The sequence below is a fragment of the Muntiacus reevesi genome, chromosome 14 (genome assembly GCF_963930625.1).
Source record: "Muntiacus reevesi chromosome 14, mMunRee1.1, whole genome shotgun sequence".
Taxonomy (NCBI): Eukaryota; Metazoa; Chordata; class Mammalia; order Artiodactyla; family Cervidae; genus Muntiacus; species Muntiacus reevesi.
Window position 1 is genome coordinate 42,481,768 of NC_089262.1, and position 17,815 is coordinate 42,499,582.

At 38.4% G+C, this 17,815-nt stretch overlaps 1 long non-coding RNA gene across 1 annotated transcript in view; it reads right to left on the minus strand.

Moving 5' to 3' along the window:
* Positions 1–1,013: 1,013 nt before the first annotated feature.
* Positions 1,014–17,815, minus strand: part of LOC136146752 (uncharacterized) — a 191,938-nt gene continuing 175,136 nt past the window's right edge. Inside the window, exons 6-7 of the long non-coding RNA XR_010659041.1 lie at positions 2,126–4,446; positions 1,014–1,904 (exon numbers count right to left, since the gene is read on the minus strand). This is a non-coding gene — a long non-coding RNA (uncharacterized lncRNA). The remainder of the gene's footprint in view (positions 1,905–2,125; positions 4,447–17,815) is intronic.

Consider the following 17,815-nt stretch of genomic DNA (forward strand, 5'->3'; position numbering starts at 1 on the left):
AGAATGTCTTTATGAATTGACTGAATAAAATATACCTATCTAAATATCTGCATTTGTGTTCATGGAGTTTTATTATTGAAATACAAATTATTATATACTTAAAGCTTATAAACAATAGGCATTATTATATAATTAAAGCTTTTAAACAATTAATATAGATGATCATATCTATATTTCCCTGATAAATATGAGGAAAATAGGTATTTCTGGAATTAATTGCAGCTCATCTTAAAACAAAGGTGAAATATAACACCACTTAGGAAAATTTATCTTTCTCCAATAATTGGTATAATCTGCATGAATAAAGAAAGCACTGTGATGTTATAAAATTTTGTCTGATAGTCTATTAAGTATGTATGGTTTATAGTCACAGAAATGTTTGCAAGATGAAACAAGAAAACAAAAAAGCATGTAAGAAATAATGATGTCATTATCAGAAGCTATAGCTTTCAGTTATAAGATGAATAAACTCTGGGATCTAATACACAAAAAGACCCCAATGCTGGGAATGACTGAAGGCAGGAGGAGACGGGGACAACAGAGGGTGAGATGGCTGGACTGCATCACCAGCTCAGTGGACATGAGTTTGAGTAAACTCCGGGAATTTTTGATGGATAGGGATGCCTGGCATGCTGCAGTCTATGGGGTCGCAAAGAGTCGGACACAACTGAGCAACTGAACTGAAAATGATGGTGAATATAGTTAATAATATTGTATTATACACGTGAAATTTGCTGAGAATGAATCTTAAGTATTTTTACCGCACATACATACACAAATAGTAACTATGTGAGGTGATGAATGTGTTAGCTAGCTTATGGTAATTATTTCATGGTGCATGCATATATTAAATTATCACATTGTACACTTTAAAAAAAATCCCATTGTATAATTTAAATATATATGCTGTTTATTCATCAGAAATACCTCAACAAAGCTGAAAAACTATAATACAATAAAAGAAGCTATACATAATAAATATTCATACAGGTTCACGTGTATTTTGAAAAAGCAAATCCAACATATTAAGGAAAATATCAGTTATTTACCCTGATTTGATAATTACTAGAATAAAAATAAAAACATAGTAACTTTTGTCTAACTTTAACCAACATTGCCTTCATTCTAATATACTTTTGTAAGACTATATTAAACAAAAACAAAACTAGTAATCCTAAATATCAGCATTTTATTTAGGTAACAGTGCAAGTCTAAGGAATAGGAAGGTGGGTTTTTTGTCAAAGCTTTTATTTCATAAACTTTTCCAAAATGCTCACCTATATAGATCAGGCTACTTGACTGGACAGTCTCTATACAAGCTTTGTAAAAGAGTTTACTAAAAGTAAGTATATTTGAATAAATATATACAGTGACTGTGCTTACACAATCAAGGATACTGAAAGCAGGACTGAAAGGAAGTGATCTGTGGCTCATAGAAATTACAGAAATAATTAGCACTTAATGAGTTCCCAAACACTAGGCAAAGCACACTATACAAATCATCTCATTTAATCCTTATCCTGATAATAAGATACTATTAATCATATTTTTCAGCTGATATTTACAAAGCATGATACATTTTTATTAACATCTGTTATTTATTTCTCAAAATCATACAACGGAGCAGGTTCAACCACTTCATAAGGGATGAGAGAGCGATTTAGACAGGTTTATTTACCCCCAACGGCTGCTCTCTGAAAGGACATTGCTCCAACATTTCATGTTGTTATTGACAACAAAGGAAAGACGAGCTGAAAACCTGAAATCCTGGTGACCAAACAGGTCCCTGTACTTGCTCATCATATTTTAATTTAGTGGTAATTCAATTTCTGGTTCTAAGTCCCATGAGTGTGTGCTAAGTCGCTTCAGTCGTGTCCGACTCTTTGTGACCCTATGGACTGTAGCTCACGAGGCTCCTCTGTCCATGGGATTTTCCAAGCAAGAATACTGGAGTGGTTTGCCATGCCCTCCTCCAGAGATCTTCCTGGCCCAGGGATAGAACCCACATCTTTTACGTCTCCTGCACTGGCAGGCAGGGTTTTTTTACCACTAGTGTCACCTGGGAAAAGTGAAAGGTGAAAGTCACTCAGTTGTGTCCAACTCTTTGCTACCCCATGGACTATACAGTCCACGGAATTCTCCAGGCCATTCTGCTCTGGAGTGGGTAGCCTTTCCCTTCTCCGGGGATCTTCCCAACCCAAGGATCAAACCCAGGTCTTCCACATTGCAGGTGGATTCTTTACCAGCTGAACCACAAGGGAAGCCCCAAAATACTGGAGTGGGTAGCCTATCCCTTCTCCAGTGGATTTTCCCGACCCAGGAATCAAACCAGGGCCTCCTGCATTGCAGGTGGGTTCTTTACCAACTGAGCTGTCAGGGAAGCCAGCTGGGAAGCCCCTTCTAATTCCTACAAGATTTAGGTTTTATTTTATTTTTTGACTCTGAAGACTATATGATAATATTTAAAATATCAGTAGTAAATGTGTGGAAAATACAACCTTCATTCTCTGATTCTAATGATCTCCAGGGAAAGACTAATAACAGGCTGAGCAGCCTGGGGATCAAGGGCCTGGGCTCCACCTTCAGAATCCCAGTCTTCCTACTTTCTCTTTGTGATCTGGAAGTAACTCCAGTTTTCTTACTGAGCTTCACTTTTAACAGTATCTATTTCATGGGACTCCTGTAAGGAATAAAGGGATTAACCCACTCAAAGAACTTGGAATGATGCTTAAAACAAGTGGGCTGTCAATAATTCTTTGTGAACACCGTCCAAGTAGGTGGACATATTAATACATGTGCCCAGAGTTTGTCCTCAAAACAATATTAGTAGGAAAGATTGACTCACAAAACAAGTTTTTTTTTAATGAGATAAACTTTAACTGTTTCAAACGAACCATGAAGAAAGTAAAAAGATAATACATTGACTGGGGGAAAGTATTTCAAAGTATATATCTGACCAACGATTTATATTTGGAATATATGAAGAACCCTTGCAATTCTATAAGAAGAAGACAAACTCAAGATAAATACTCAAGACAAGTAACTCAAAAAATGAGCTAATGATATAAAAAACCATCTTACCAAGATTGCCTAATAACATTAAAATCATGTTTAACAACACTAGTCATTAGGGAAATGCATATTTAAAACACAATGAAAGATCACTTCACACCCACTAGGATGATTATTCTGAAAAGACAAACGATAGCAAATGTGGAGCATACAACAAAACCTAAAATCCTCCTGCCTTGCTTGTGGGAATGTAAAATGATACATCACTGTGCAAAACAGTTTGACACTTTCTTACAAAGTTGAATACAAATTTACCATACAAATCAACACATCCACTCCTAGGTATCCATTCAGAGATTTTATGTGGATATTCATAGCATCATTTTTACAACAGCCATAAAGTGAAGTCAAATGTCCATCACCTGGTGAATTTATAAACAAAATGTGGTATATTTATAAAATAGGTCATAGTAGAACAATACAACAGAACAGATTACTGGTACATGCTATAGAATGAGTGAACATACAAAAAAGTGCTAAGTGGATGATCTTTAGTCCTGTTTATTTCAGTCATTCAGGCCTGTTCAGTCCTTTAGTCCTGTTTGACTATTTGTGACCCCATGTACTATAACATGCCATGCTCCTCTGTCCTCCACTATCTCCTGGAGTTTGCTCAAATTCATGTCCATTGAGTCAGTGATGTTATCTAACCATCTCATCCTCTGCCATCCCCTTCTCCTTTAGCCTTCAATCTTTCCCAGCATCAGGGTCTTTTCCAACGAGTCAGCTCTTTGCATCAGGTGGGCAAAGTAATGGAGCTTCAGTTTCAGCATCAGTCTTTCCAATGAATATTCAGGGTTGATTCCCTTTAGGATTGACTGGCTTGATCTCCCTGCAGTCCAAGGGAAAAGAGTCTCAAGAGTCTTCTCCAGCACCACAGTTCAAAAGCATCAATTCTTCAGGGCTCAGCCATCTTTATGGTTCAACTCTTACATCTGTGGATGAATACTAGAAAAACCATAGCTTTGACTACATGGACCTTTGTTGGCAAAATGATGTTTCTGCTTTTTAATATGGTGTCTAGCTTTATCATAGCTTTCCTTCCAAGGAGCAAGCATCTTTTAATTTCTGGCTGCAGTCACCATCCACAGTGATTTTGGAGTCCAAGAAAATAAGATCTATCACTGCTTCCACTTTTCCCCATTTATTTGCCATGAAGTGATGGGACCAGATGCAATGATCTTAGTTTTTTAAATGTTGTTTCAATCCAGCTTTTTCACTCTCTTTTGCCCTCATCAAGAGACTTTTTATTTCCTCTTCACTTTCTGTCATCAGAGTGGTATCGTCTGCATATGTGAGGTTGTTGATATTTCTCTGAGCAATCTCTGACTCCAGCTTGTGATTCATCCAATCTGGCATTTCACATGATGTACTCTGCAAAACAGTTCATATCATATGGTTTCATGTATATGAAAGGCAAGGTGGTAAATATCAAATCTATGGGGAAAGAAAGAGATCAATCTAGGCTCAGGGTTGAGGGCAGAAATTAACAGACGAGACAAAGGAACTTATGGGGTGACAGAAAGGTTCTAACCTGGGTGGTGGTAATAGTTGTACAACTCTAAAATCTACTAAGATCATCGAACTATATACTTACAATGGATGAGTATTACAGAATGCAAAAAAAAAAAAAAAAAAAAAACACTGTAAGAAATGTGGTAAGTGCAAAGCGCCATGAAGATCTTATGAAAGCACTGAGGCATATCCCCTCACTGTATCTGGCTCCTGCATGAGATGCTGCTTGAAGTGACTCTTCAGGAGGGGACAAAAATCAGCAGCTCAGTAGGAAGAAGGAAATCTAGGCAAGGAGGCTGTATGAACAATGACACAAGGATAAGAAATGGACACCAAGAGGAGACTGCAGGAATGGCCAAGACAATGTGTGCAACATTGCCTGTTAGGACTTTGCACCAGCTTGTTAGGTAGGAGGGATGAAGAGGAGTTATTTTTCTCTCTTTTATACTTGATTTTGAAAGTAGATATTCTAATAATGGGACCAAAAAAGAGAGAGAGAGAGACTGCTTTGAGCTAGCCCCACATTAGAAAGTTTACTATTACCCAGCTGAGGTACTGAGGACTCATGGGCATGCTGTTTGTAGACATGACACTTGTAGAATTCTAACTACAAATTATTAAAGAGCCAAGGCCCTATTCTTCGCATTTATGACCATTTTCTGTGTTGCAAGAATAACCCAATCAAAATGGCCTTATTTACATACTAAAGAGTGAGAAATGATTATCAATTCATTGACATTATAGGAATTTTGCTTATTTTTTTCATAGGAGTTTGGAATCTCTCAAGGAATACATTCATGATCTTACAAATAATATTTTCTTGGTGCATTGTTGTTGTTGCTTAGTCGCTAAGTCGTGTCCGACTCTTTGTGACCCCTTGGACTGTAGCTGGCCAGGATCCTTTGTCCAAAGATTTTCCAGACAAGAATACTGGAGTGAGTTGACACTTCCCTCTCCAGGGGATCTCCGAACCCAAGTCTTCTGCATTATCAGGCAGATTCTTTACCACGGCGCAGCCAGGGAAGCCCCTTCTTGCTGCATATGTTACTTGAAATAACAATTCAAAATTATTTTGAGATAAGCCAAGAAGAATAATTCAAAATTATTTCAAGATATGCCAACTCTCAAACAGACCTAGAGTATATTTTCCAAGGACCTAAGTTGCCCTGCAATGTTTTTATCTTTATCATTTCACCAAAAATCTCATGAGAACTAGGAGACCACCAAGAATTTTTGAAAATATTTGTTTTTACTTTATTTGCTGTTTGTCTAGTTCACTAGAATATATCTGTCAAAGAAATATAGTCCACTCAACGCAATGGATTTTTATTAGAAACATGTTTAAATTAGAATATGTAGGAAATATCCTGCCTGCTCTTTTAATAAATGTAAGCATGTTAGAAAGGCATAAGTCAACTGAAAAATTTATTTCAATAATACAATAAATAAATCTCAGGCATCTTCTCTGTGTCAATTCTCAAACCTCAGATTAGTTTCCAGTATGGTAAATTGGGTTTCCCAGATGGTGCTAGTGGTAAAGAACCTGCCTGGCAATACAGGAGACCTGGTTTTGATCCCTGGGTCAGGAAGATCCCCTGAAGAGGGGCATGGCAACCCACTCCAGTATTCTTGCATGGAGAATCTCATGGACAGAGGAGCCTGGCAGGCTACAGTCCATGGGGTCACAAAAAGTTGTACACGACTAAGCGAATGAGCATGCATGATAAATTAAAAAGATCTGTAAGACACAGTCAGTCTATTTCCCTACTGGACTTTGGATATAGTAAAGAGAGTCATGGAATTGTAGACTGACATTACACTATGGCAAAATACAACAAGACAGCACTTTAGACGTGGACTTTAGGATATCATGGATTGTTGTTACCGATTTATCAAAACTGTATCTGACTCTTGTGATCCTATCCACTGCAGCCCTCCAGGCTCCTCTGTCCATGGGATTTTCCAGGCAAGAATACACGAGTGGGTTGCCATTTCCTTCTCCAGAGGATCTTCCTGACCCAGGGATTGAACCCAGGTCTCCTTGACAGGCAGATTCTTCACCACTGAACCACCTGGGAAACCCATATCACGGATTACAGAAGGACTAATTTTGCCTGTAGTAGGTCAGAGAAGGCATCCAGGGACAGATGCTACTTGCATTAGGGCTTGAGTATTTAAGTCCCTGGGGGTGGGGAATAAAAACAAACACACATGCCTGGCATGTTTGGCAGAAAAAATCAGGCTCGACAAGTAACAGAGGCATCCTTTCCCTAAAACTCCTTTTGAAGACACCACTTGCTGGAGCAGACTCTGCCAGCCCCAGCCTTCCCCTCGGCACTCAGCACGCACTCAGCTTCTTGGTGCACCCACTGCACTTGAGCGTGAAGACTTCCTCTCGGCTCAGGAGCACAGTAGGCCTGCAAGCAGAACAGTCTGGAACGCTGAGTCTAAGCCCAGCACGCATGTGTGCTCAGTCACTCAGTCGTGTCTGAGTCTGCAACCCCATCAACTGTACGCCCACCAGACTCCACTGTCCATGGGATTTCCCAGGCAAAAATACTGGAGTAGATTGCCATTTCCTACTCCAGGGATCTTCCTGGCCCAGAGATCAAACCCATACCTCCTGTGTCTCAATAGCCCTCAACCCTGAGCTGCATTCCACTTGGGCTCCAGAGATCGCTGAGGGACAGAGGTTGGGTTACCCATAGCACCTGCCCATTAATCGTTCTATTGACTCCATCTTCCTGTCCAACTTCCCCACCCCACCACCAGCACTTCCTTTCATCCCCACCTATGAGTTACCTGTCACTATGTAAAAACTACCCTAAAACACAGCAGCTTTAAATGACACATTTTATTTCACTCACAATTTTGTAAATCAAGAATTCAAGCAGAACCTACTGGGTGATTCTTCTGTTTGTACTGAGTCCAGCTAGCAGTACAGTCAATTGGTAGATCGCCTGCCTTATAAGGGTACAGGGCTGTTCTACTTTCCCAATGATTTGCCAAGAATGGCTAAAAAGCTGGACTCAGATGGGACAGGCAACCAATGGCCTCTCTGGCCTGATGGTCTCAGGACAGTCTGGCTTCTTAGCTGTCACTGTAGGGGCCTGCAGAGGGAGTGCTCTGAAAGCTGGCTACTGGAAACTGTCCTTCTCCTCAGGCCCAGAAACCACAGCTACATCTGCAGTACTGACTTGACACAGAAAACGCCCCGACAAAGAAAACATGATAGACCCCACCTGGGAATGACAGGATCAGCAAAGATGTGAGATCAGCCTCGAGAGAAACTGACGAAAACAGAGGTTTCAGATGAAGCACTGTCATGAAGCCCCACACCTCAGGGGTCACGATTCACATAATAGTCATGCACTAGCTTATCTGAAAGTATGTGGGCAGGCATGGAGACAGAAATGCCAGACCTTCCTGAGGAGTCCAGCTCAGCGATCTTGCTCCTGGATAATCCCACCCAAGCCTGGAGACGTGCATGCACACCTGTTTCCTAGTACACCCAGGTGCACACCTGTGCTTCCCCAACCATGGGCAGGCCAGACCCTGGGGTCACTTTCCCACCAGCCTATTGGGGGCTCTGAGAAACTCAATTCCCACTCCTACCTCAAGTCTAAAGCTGACACTGTCAACTCATTTGGGGGAAGCCCTTTGGTTCTGCTTCTGACTGTTGTTGATGTGGGTGACTTGGGGTGCATGCAAGTGGGCAGTATGCAGGCACAGGCATTCACAGCTCATCCAGAGCTTAGCTGGGCATGGTTGTTGAGGACAGGTAATAATATTTTAACTTAATTTTTCTTCTTTTCTTTTTCTCTAATTCTTGTATTTTACATAAACAAAGAGCGACTTCCCACAACAGGACCTAATGGCTAGCAGAGACTGTCACGTTGCATTATTTTAGGGGTATTGCATATACATAACCTGAGCAAAACCTGTCAGTAGTTTCACACTGGATTCCTGAAGACCTAGGAATTCTGTATTCTGTTTCCAAGTATTTGCTAAATAAGTGATCTTTAAGGAAATAAGCCTATGTGACTTAACTTCTCCCAACTGACATATTGCAATAATAATCCTCCTACACTCTACTTCACAGGATGTGGACACATTAAATGATAGCAAGAGACAAAGAAGTGATGTGAAAACCAGAATAAGCCAAGATGTTGGTTAAATGTCTCAGTTCCTTGAGAGGAAAGATTGTGACTATGCCTGGCTCATTCTAAACATATCATAATTATTGAAATGAATAAAAACATTATCATTAGTTCTGCAAAAATTTAATAGTAATTTGCAAGTTATACAGAAAAGATGCTTTGTTCCCGCAGAACATGAACCAGCAGATAATTAGAACCAGTCAATAATAATCCTCTAGCAAGAAGTGTTACCAATTGTTCCAAACTCACAAGTTCAAGGAAATGGCCACAACTGCAACTTTGAAAAATACAAAGAATCCTGGCCTAGTGCATTTCAAAGAAAAAATTTGGTTGCATTGGAAACAGAAAATAGTGAGGAGACAGAATTTTCCTACTAACCAAATGGATTATTTTTTAGGTCTTAGGAAATATTGTAACCAGCTACCATAAAAGCCTCCGGCTGAGATGTTTAAAGGGGAGCAGTTGCAGCCTTCAGCCAGGCAGTCTGGGGGAGGGGTGAGTGGCTGTGCAAAAGACTAGGTAGTCATGTGGTCCAACTGTAAAATAGAAAAATTGCATGTAATTATTTTACAAGCAGAGTGCGATGATGTGAAAGGAAGAACTAATGATGGTGCTCTCAGCTTGTTAGAGGCTTTTCCTTCTGGGGAGCTCAAGGTTACAAGAAGTACTGCTCACTGGAATTTTTTTTCTTCCTTTTCCCTGGATACATAATGTTACAGTAAACCCTGCATGGAGGGGGTTAATGCTGCAAGGATATTTTTAAATAATTTCTGTGACCAAAGCCGGAGATACAAGCCTGGCAATAATTCTCCCTGACTTCAAGCATCCTGTATTGATTGATTAATTATTCCACCAATGAACTAACAGGTATTGACCTTATCTGGTTGAGTAGCATTTAGCCAAAAGTCAGTAATCTCCATCGATCACTTAATGGAACATCAAAGCTCAGCATTCTGACAGGTTTATGTCATTCAGCAAAAATCTGTCTATGTTTTGCTGATACCTTGACCTTTTGTATCAAGCAGTCTTTACAGAAAACGAAAAGCAATGAGAAAATTAAATCTTGGAAATAATGCTTTGTTATGTAAAAGGAAGTTCTTCTTGGAGTGTTACAAAGGTTTTGCTAAGATCCCATTGAGGGGTTTCTTTGCAAATTGAAAAGCAGTTTTCTGCATGCTTGCAATTCATGATATTCTGCTGAAGCATGAAATTATCAAAACAATGAACCCTGGGCTAATTAACATTGCAGCAGAGCTTCACAGAGGTAACACTGAACAAATTGGATTCTCTAGTCAGGGGTTCATATAAAGAGGACTTGGACCAGTGATTCAGAATGGGCAGGACTAGCTGCTATTTGTCTCTGGCTATCCTAAATTCCCAAATCCTGACTCAAATATTCAGACAAATCCACTGATCCAATCAAATACCTATCTACCTCAAAAACTGGAAGAGTTTTTCACAATACAAGGCTCAGTTGATACTACCTAAGCCCACAATATACAATGATAATTATATTCTTTGATATCAGATTTATAGACAGTGAATATGAAAAATCCAAGTAGATTCTTACTGTCTCTCTCCTCCTCATTAAGGAATTGGTGATGAAACCCTTAACAAATATGGCTCAGGATGGTCTCCAACCAGAGTCATCCCCCAGAATCTTCTTTTGTGGTTCCAATACTACTGTTGTCCCATGAGGTCTGGATGCATAAGGATGCTCACTTCTTCCTTGAGAACTCTTATTTTTACATTTTAATTATTTCTCATGCACTCAGCTTAAGAACAGTTATTGAGGATTAAGGCTTGCCTCCTAGAAAGTTTCTGCCACCTTCCATCACATGAAGATGGTGGTTCTACCCAGTAAGTGCTGTATCACAGGGAAGTATTTTCTCTCTCTGCATCTCTGCTCCAGAAGGCTGCTTCTGGTTTGGAGGATGCACCTTCTAATATGCTATAGTGCTAAGTGGCAGGCCTATTCAGTGTAAAGCTCTAAGTGTGAAGCAGCTACGTCTGCCTGGAGTGATAGTCGCTCGGTCATGTCAGACTCTTTGCGACCCCATGGACTGCAGCCCACCAGGCTCCTCTGTTCATGGAATTCTCCAGGCAAGAATACTGGAATGGGTTGCCATTTCCTTCTCCAGATTTCTGCTTCAAACCTTACTTAAAATGCTTCTGACAATTACCAAGCACCATTTCAATTCATCACCTGCAGTGCATATGTCTTATCTCTCCATTTGAAGATAAGTCATGGGCTGTGTCTCACATACATTTGATAAGCTTTTACATTCCATGTCACTCTAAAATCTGAGTCTATGTCTACGACTTGTTTATTAATTAAAACTAAAATTTCTCTTTACTGATAATGCTTTCCAGTAAATGTTGAATATTTTCCACAACTAACCTAATAATTGCCTCGAATAAAAATGGCAAACAGATTTCAGGCCCGATTCTAATTCTTCTATGTTAATTAATTATTTCTGCAGTTGTTATGGTTCAGTCACTAAGTCTTATCTGACTCTTTGTGACCCCATGGACTGCAGCACACCAGGCTTCCTTATTCTTCACTGTCTGCCAGAGTTTGCTCAAATTCATATCCTTTGAGTCAGTGATACTATCTAATGATCTCATCTTCTGCCACCCCTTATCCTTTTGGCTTCAATCTTTCCCAGCATCAGTGTCTTTTCCAATGAGTCGGCTCATCCCATCAGGTAGCCAAAGTATTGGAGCTTCAGCTTCAGTAAGTCCTTACAATGAAAATTCAGGGATGATTTCCTTTAGGATTGACTGGTTTGATCTCCTTACAGAATAAGGGACTCTCAAGAGTCTTCTACAGCACCACATTTCAAAGGCATCAATTCTTTGGCACTCCGCTTTCTTTATGGTCCAACTCTCACATCTATACATGACTACTGAAAAACCGTGTCTTTGACTATACAGTCCTTTATTGGCAAAGTAATGTCTCTGCTTTTGAATACGCTGTCTAGGTTTGTCATAGTTATTCTTATAGGGAGCAAGCAAGCATCTTTTAACTTCATGGCTGCAGTCAACATCTGCATGATTTTTGGAACCCAAGAAAAGAAAATCTGTCACAGTTTCCACTTTTGCCACATCTATTTGTCATGAAGTTATGGGACCAGATGCAATGATCTTAGTTTTGTGAATGTTGAGTTTCAAGCCAGATTTTTCACTCTCCTCTTTCACCTTCATCAAGAGGCTCTGTAGTTCCTCTTCCCTCTTTGGTATTAGAATGGTATCATCTACATATCTGAGGTAGTTGATATTTCTACCAGAAATCTTGATTCCAGCTTGTAAGTCATCCAGTCCAGCATTTCACATGATGTACTCTGCATAGAAGTTAAATAAGCAGGGTGACAATATACAGCCTTGTCGTACTTCCTTCCCAATTTTGAACTAGTTAGTTGTTCCATGTAAGGTTTTACCTGTTGCTTCTTGACCGGCATACAGATCTCACAGGAGGCAGGTAAGGTGGTCTGGTATTCCCATCTCTTTAGGAATTTTCCTGTTTGTTGTGATCCACACAGTCAAAGGCTTTAGCATAGACTGTGGAGCAGAAGTAGATGTCTTTCTGGAATTCCCTTGATTTCTCAATTATTTCTGTGGCACTGGTTAAGTCATACGCCACCTGCAAAATACAGGTGTTAACCTAGGAGAAACTTAAGGTCCATTCTATCACTTACATTCTACTATACTTTACTGAGTATCAATAAGCTATTTCAGAATATGCCAATAGGAAAACTCACATAAAAAAAAAATATGCTGCAGCAGTTTTTCCTCTAAGTTAATATAAAATCAGAAAAGACATGAAATAGGAAAACTACACTAAACTTCAATAACTACATAGGGTGACTGATTAGCAGATAAAGTGAAAGTCACTCAGTGGTGTCCGACTCTTTGTGACCCCATGGACTACACAGTCCACGTAATTCTTCCAGCCAGAATACTGGAGTGGGCAGCTGTTCCCTTCTCTAGGGGTCCTTCCCAACCCAGGGATTGAACTGAGGTCTTCCACACTGCAAGCAAATTCTTTACCAACTGGGCCACCAGTAGATAAAGTTCAATGCTTTTGAACTGCAAGTTGGTTTCATTAAGAATCTGACCTAACAGGTACAGCTCATGTGGTGTCACAATCACACACATATACCAAAAAAAAAAAAAAAAAAAAAAGCTGCAAAACATTTAAGATCTCTGATGAAGGAAGGAGAACTCAGACTTTCACCTGGGTCTTCTGTGCTCTTGTGGTTCAATAAATAATGATGACACTTGGAGAATTATTGGAGAATTATCTTAAATGAATCGTTTTTATCTCAGAGTCATTTTCTCTTTAACTATGGAGTGATTAAATTAAATCAAGGTGGCTAGAAAAAACATACATCTTTTGTTATGATTTTATAGAATGTATGATGTATTTTGTCTAAAAATAATCCTTACTTTTGGTCACAATATACTTATTAACAGACTGTTGACTGACATATTAGTCACTTGTTTGGATTTTCTGCTCATTTTGTATAAACAGTAGAATTTTGTCTCCTTATATATTGTGCTCCATGATATAAACTAGTCAATTGAATTTACATTAATGCTTATCTATCTTCATAATATGCAAAAGGACCAATATACTAAGTAGAAGATACATCATCTTCCTGGAGAAATAAAAATGAGATTTATTTTTCCAAAAGCCCTAATTTTTGGATTTCATAATTTGAAGAAGGATACACATATCCTGCTACAACAAGTTAACAGAATAAACAGCCATACAATTGGACAGGACTTGTTACAGGCAACTTGGGAAACACGTTTATAAAACATTGGCGAGTATAACTAAATTAGGTAAACTCATACCAACTGTTAAATTTCTAGAAGTCCAAGTCATTGAAAAGAATGAGGAATGAGGAATCTAAATATATGGAGTACAATGATCAAAATACAGATCTCGACTAGCGTAAGAGACATTCCTCTACTGCAATTTAAGGTTCCCAGATGTTTTGGCCTCAGGACACTTTGTTACCCTGAATAAATACTGAGGCCCACAAACAGCTTCAGTTTATGTGGATGCTACCAATTGATACTTACCACATGAAAAATTAAGTTATTTTTAAATGAAAATAACAAATGTTTTACACATAAAAAATAAGATTTTTAAGAAAAACAGCTGCACTTTTCAAAAAATTAATGGAAAGAATAACATTATTTTACTTTTTTTTTCAAATTTAGCACTTCTTAAATGAAGGCAGCTACACTCTTACATCTGCACTCATATGTAATCTGTTGTAATATGTTATTTTGTGTGAAATAATAAAGAAAATCAAAGCTCAAACAGATCTGTAGTTGAAAAGAAAAGAATATTTTAATAATTGCTTCATATAATTGTGGAAAATTTTTGCTACTACAGAGAAAAATCACTAAATGGTAGTTTCCTGAGATGAGCTGCAATGCAGAATCCATAACCATACCTAGGAATTTTTGCACCCTAATTCATTAAAGTTCCTTATTCTATCTTTTGTATGGAAATTTTTGTTATGCATGGCATTGTGTATGGGATTTTTCACCCATAACAGATTTTCAATAGATCTTCTTTTTTAGAAGAGTTTTAAGTTCTCAGAAGAATTGAGTAAAAAGTATAGAAAGTCCCTCTATATCTCTTGCTCCTACATATGCATACAATCCCCCACCATCAACATTCTGAACCAGAATGGTACATTTGTGACAATCGATGAACCTACATTTACATGTCAGTATCACCCCAAATCCATTGTTTACATTACAATTCATTCTCAGTGTTGCACATTGTATGGATTTTGACAAGTGTGTAATGACATGTATCTACTATTATAATATCATATATAAAAGTTTTACTGTCCTAAAATTTCTCTGTGCTTCACCTTTTTATCCATCCCTCCCTCCAACTCCAGACAAACACTGATTTTTTGCTGTCTCCTTAGATTTATCTTTTCCAGAATGTCATATAGGTGGAATTACATAGTATGTAGCCTTTCGGATGGCTTCTTAAATTTAATATTATGCATGTAAGGTTCCTCCATGTCATTTTATGGCTGGATAGGTCACTTCTTTTTAGTGATGAATAACAGTCTATCATCTAGATATACACAGTTTATCCATTCTCCTACTGAAAGGCATCTTGATTGCTTTCATATTTTGGCAACTGAATAAAGCTTATATACACATCCATGTGCAGGTATTTGTGTGGATATAAGTTTTCAACTCCTTTGGATAAATACTAAAAAGTATGAGTACTGGATCATAAGGTAAGAGTATGTTTAGTTTTATAAAAATCTTCCAAGCCTTTTCCAAACTGGCAGCACATTTTGCATTTCCACAGCAGTGAAAGAATGTTCCTATTGCTCCCTATCCTCATCAGTATCTGGTCCTGTCAGTATTTTGGATTTTCATCATTTTCATCATTCTAATAGGCTTTCCTGTTGGCTCAGACAGTAAAGAATCTGCCTGCAATTCAGGAGACCTGTATTCGATCCCTGGGTTGGGAAGATCCCTTGGAGAAGGGAATGGCAACCCACTCCAGTATTCTTGCCTGGAGAATTCCATGGACAGAGAAGCCTGGTGGACTATAGTCCATGGGGTCGCAGAGTCAGACACAACTGAGTAACTAACACTTTCACTTCACTTTCAATAGGTGTGTAGTAGTATCTCATTGTTTAAATTTGCAATTCCCTAATGACATATGATTTTGAGCATCTTTTTATATGCTCAGATTTTATCACTGGCTACATATCTGGAGATTCCCTTGTGGCTCAGATGGTAAAGAATCTGTATGCAATGCAGAAGACCAGGGTTCAATCCCTGGGTTGGGAAGATCCTCTGGAGAAAGATATTTCAACCCAGTCTAGTATTCTTGCCTGGAGAACTCCATGGACAGAGGAGCCTGTTGGGCTATAGTCCATGGGATTACAAAGAGTCAGACATGAATGAGTACACACATAAACACACACACACACACACATACACACATACTTTCAGCTGTTTTCCTTTAACAGGATCATTTCATTCACTTTTCAGAGAATATGTCTCAAATACCATAATCTGAATAACTATAAGTTTGTCATCAATTCTTTAAAGAAAGAATGGTGCTTTGTGGGGGAAAGGCATCTAATCATGCTCCTTTCTATTTTCAAATAACTGTACAAATCTTCTTTGAGACGGCCATCATACTTTCATATCACCACAAATAATGCCCACTTCTCATTTTATTGCACAGAATATTAAGAAGACATATACTCAGAGGTACATGTCAATAAAATTAACTTTATGCTTCATCATTTATAAATTGAAATGGCTTTTTTAAAACTGTGAGTGCATGACAGTGAACAATACCTGGATAATAATAGTATAGTTTCACCTAAGTGGTTTGAGGGACTGAGGGACTATCGCTTTTACCCACCCTCAATTGTGTACCTTGCCAGAGTGAAAGGCAAAAAATGTCTTAGCATTATTACATAAACAGTTTTGAACTCTGAACTCCTTTGGAAAGTCTTAAGGATCTCCAGGGTTTCTTGAAGCAGCCATTAAAATCTGTGGCTGCTGTTTAGTTTTACCTACCAGTTACATAAGTATGTGATAAAAGTCAAAGTCACTCAGTCATGTCAAACTCTTTGTGACCCCATGGACTATATGGAATTCTCCAGGCCAGAATACTGGAGTGGGTAGCCTCTCCCTTCTCCAGGGGATCTTCCCAAGCCAGGGATCGAGCCCAGATCTCCCTCATTGCAGGTAGATTCCTTACCAGCTAAGCCAAAGGGTAGGAAGCAGTTACATAAATCTTGGTGAATTGCCGAAACTTATACACCCTCATTCTAGACAAAGGTACACATGCAAAAAACTTTACATGTGGTTTCAGAGATTCATAGACAATCAAGAGGTCACTTCTGGATAACTAAAGCATAGTTAATGAATGCTACTTAAGAACCACAGGCTTTATTATTTGCCTATATAGAATTTTCTACCACAAAATTCTGAGAAGCCTTAAAGTTCATGTCTATTTTCAAATAAAACAATCTACTGTCCTGAAACCATGTTTGCTACAGAAACCATGTCATAAATAATTAACAATAGAGTCACTTACATAATACTGATGTTTCTACAACAAAGGTTTAGAAATGGGATTGATTTCTCAAAATCCCTGGATCTGTCCCTCTAATTTCTTCCCTATTAAGGAAACTAAAATAAATTATCTATAACAATTGCTTAAATTTTGATGTACTTGACCTTAAATGAACTGGTTAGATGCTTATTTTCTGATTATTTCAGTTTTGTTCTGTTTTCCCCACCATACTCACAGACAAGGCACATAAATAAAGGTTTTCTATATATAAGCCTTTTGTTGCCAATGAACTCAGGAGAGTATCCCATGAAATAGCCAGCCCCAGGTCAGTTTCAAAGGCATTCACAGTAAAGTAGCCATGCTGATGCTATATCTCTGGACCAGTGACACAGTGGACCATTACTGGTATCTGCAATTTTTAAAAACTATCAGACTGGTACTATTTTACTCATACAAATAGTCACACACACACACACTCATGTCTCAATAGAAGCATTTTCTGGGAAAAGGGAAAGTAGCCTTTTAGTACCTCATTGCCCATAAACTGGGCTTTATGTACAGAAGGATACTTTATACAAATAATAAACCTAACATAAAACAGTTACTTCTGGCAGTTAATTTACCTTTATAGTTTATAGAGGTGTCTTCTTCATAATGGTACCTTCTGATTCTACTTTCCCCAAGTTCAGTAATCAGTGTAGATTACTGCTGGTTTCCATAGAAACAAGACAACTAACAGTTTTTAAATCTTCATTCATGGACTAGTTTTACAAAAAATGTAGTTTGGAATGATTGCTTACTAAAGACATCATGAGTGAAACAGATGACAAAAATTTTAACCCTTTGAATGATGTTTAAAGTTTGTGTGTAGCTTCTGCTAATAATAGACCCACATGTTTAAACACAATGATCTACAGATCAAACACTAAGGGGATTAAGTGACCCTCCTCTAAAGGGATTTTGAATGAATTAT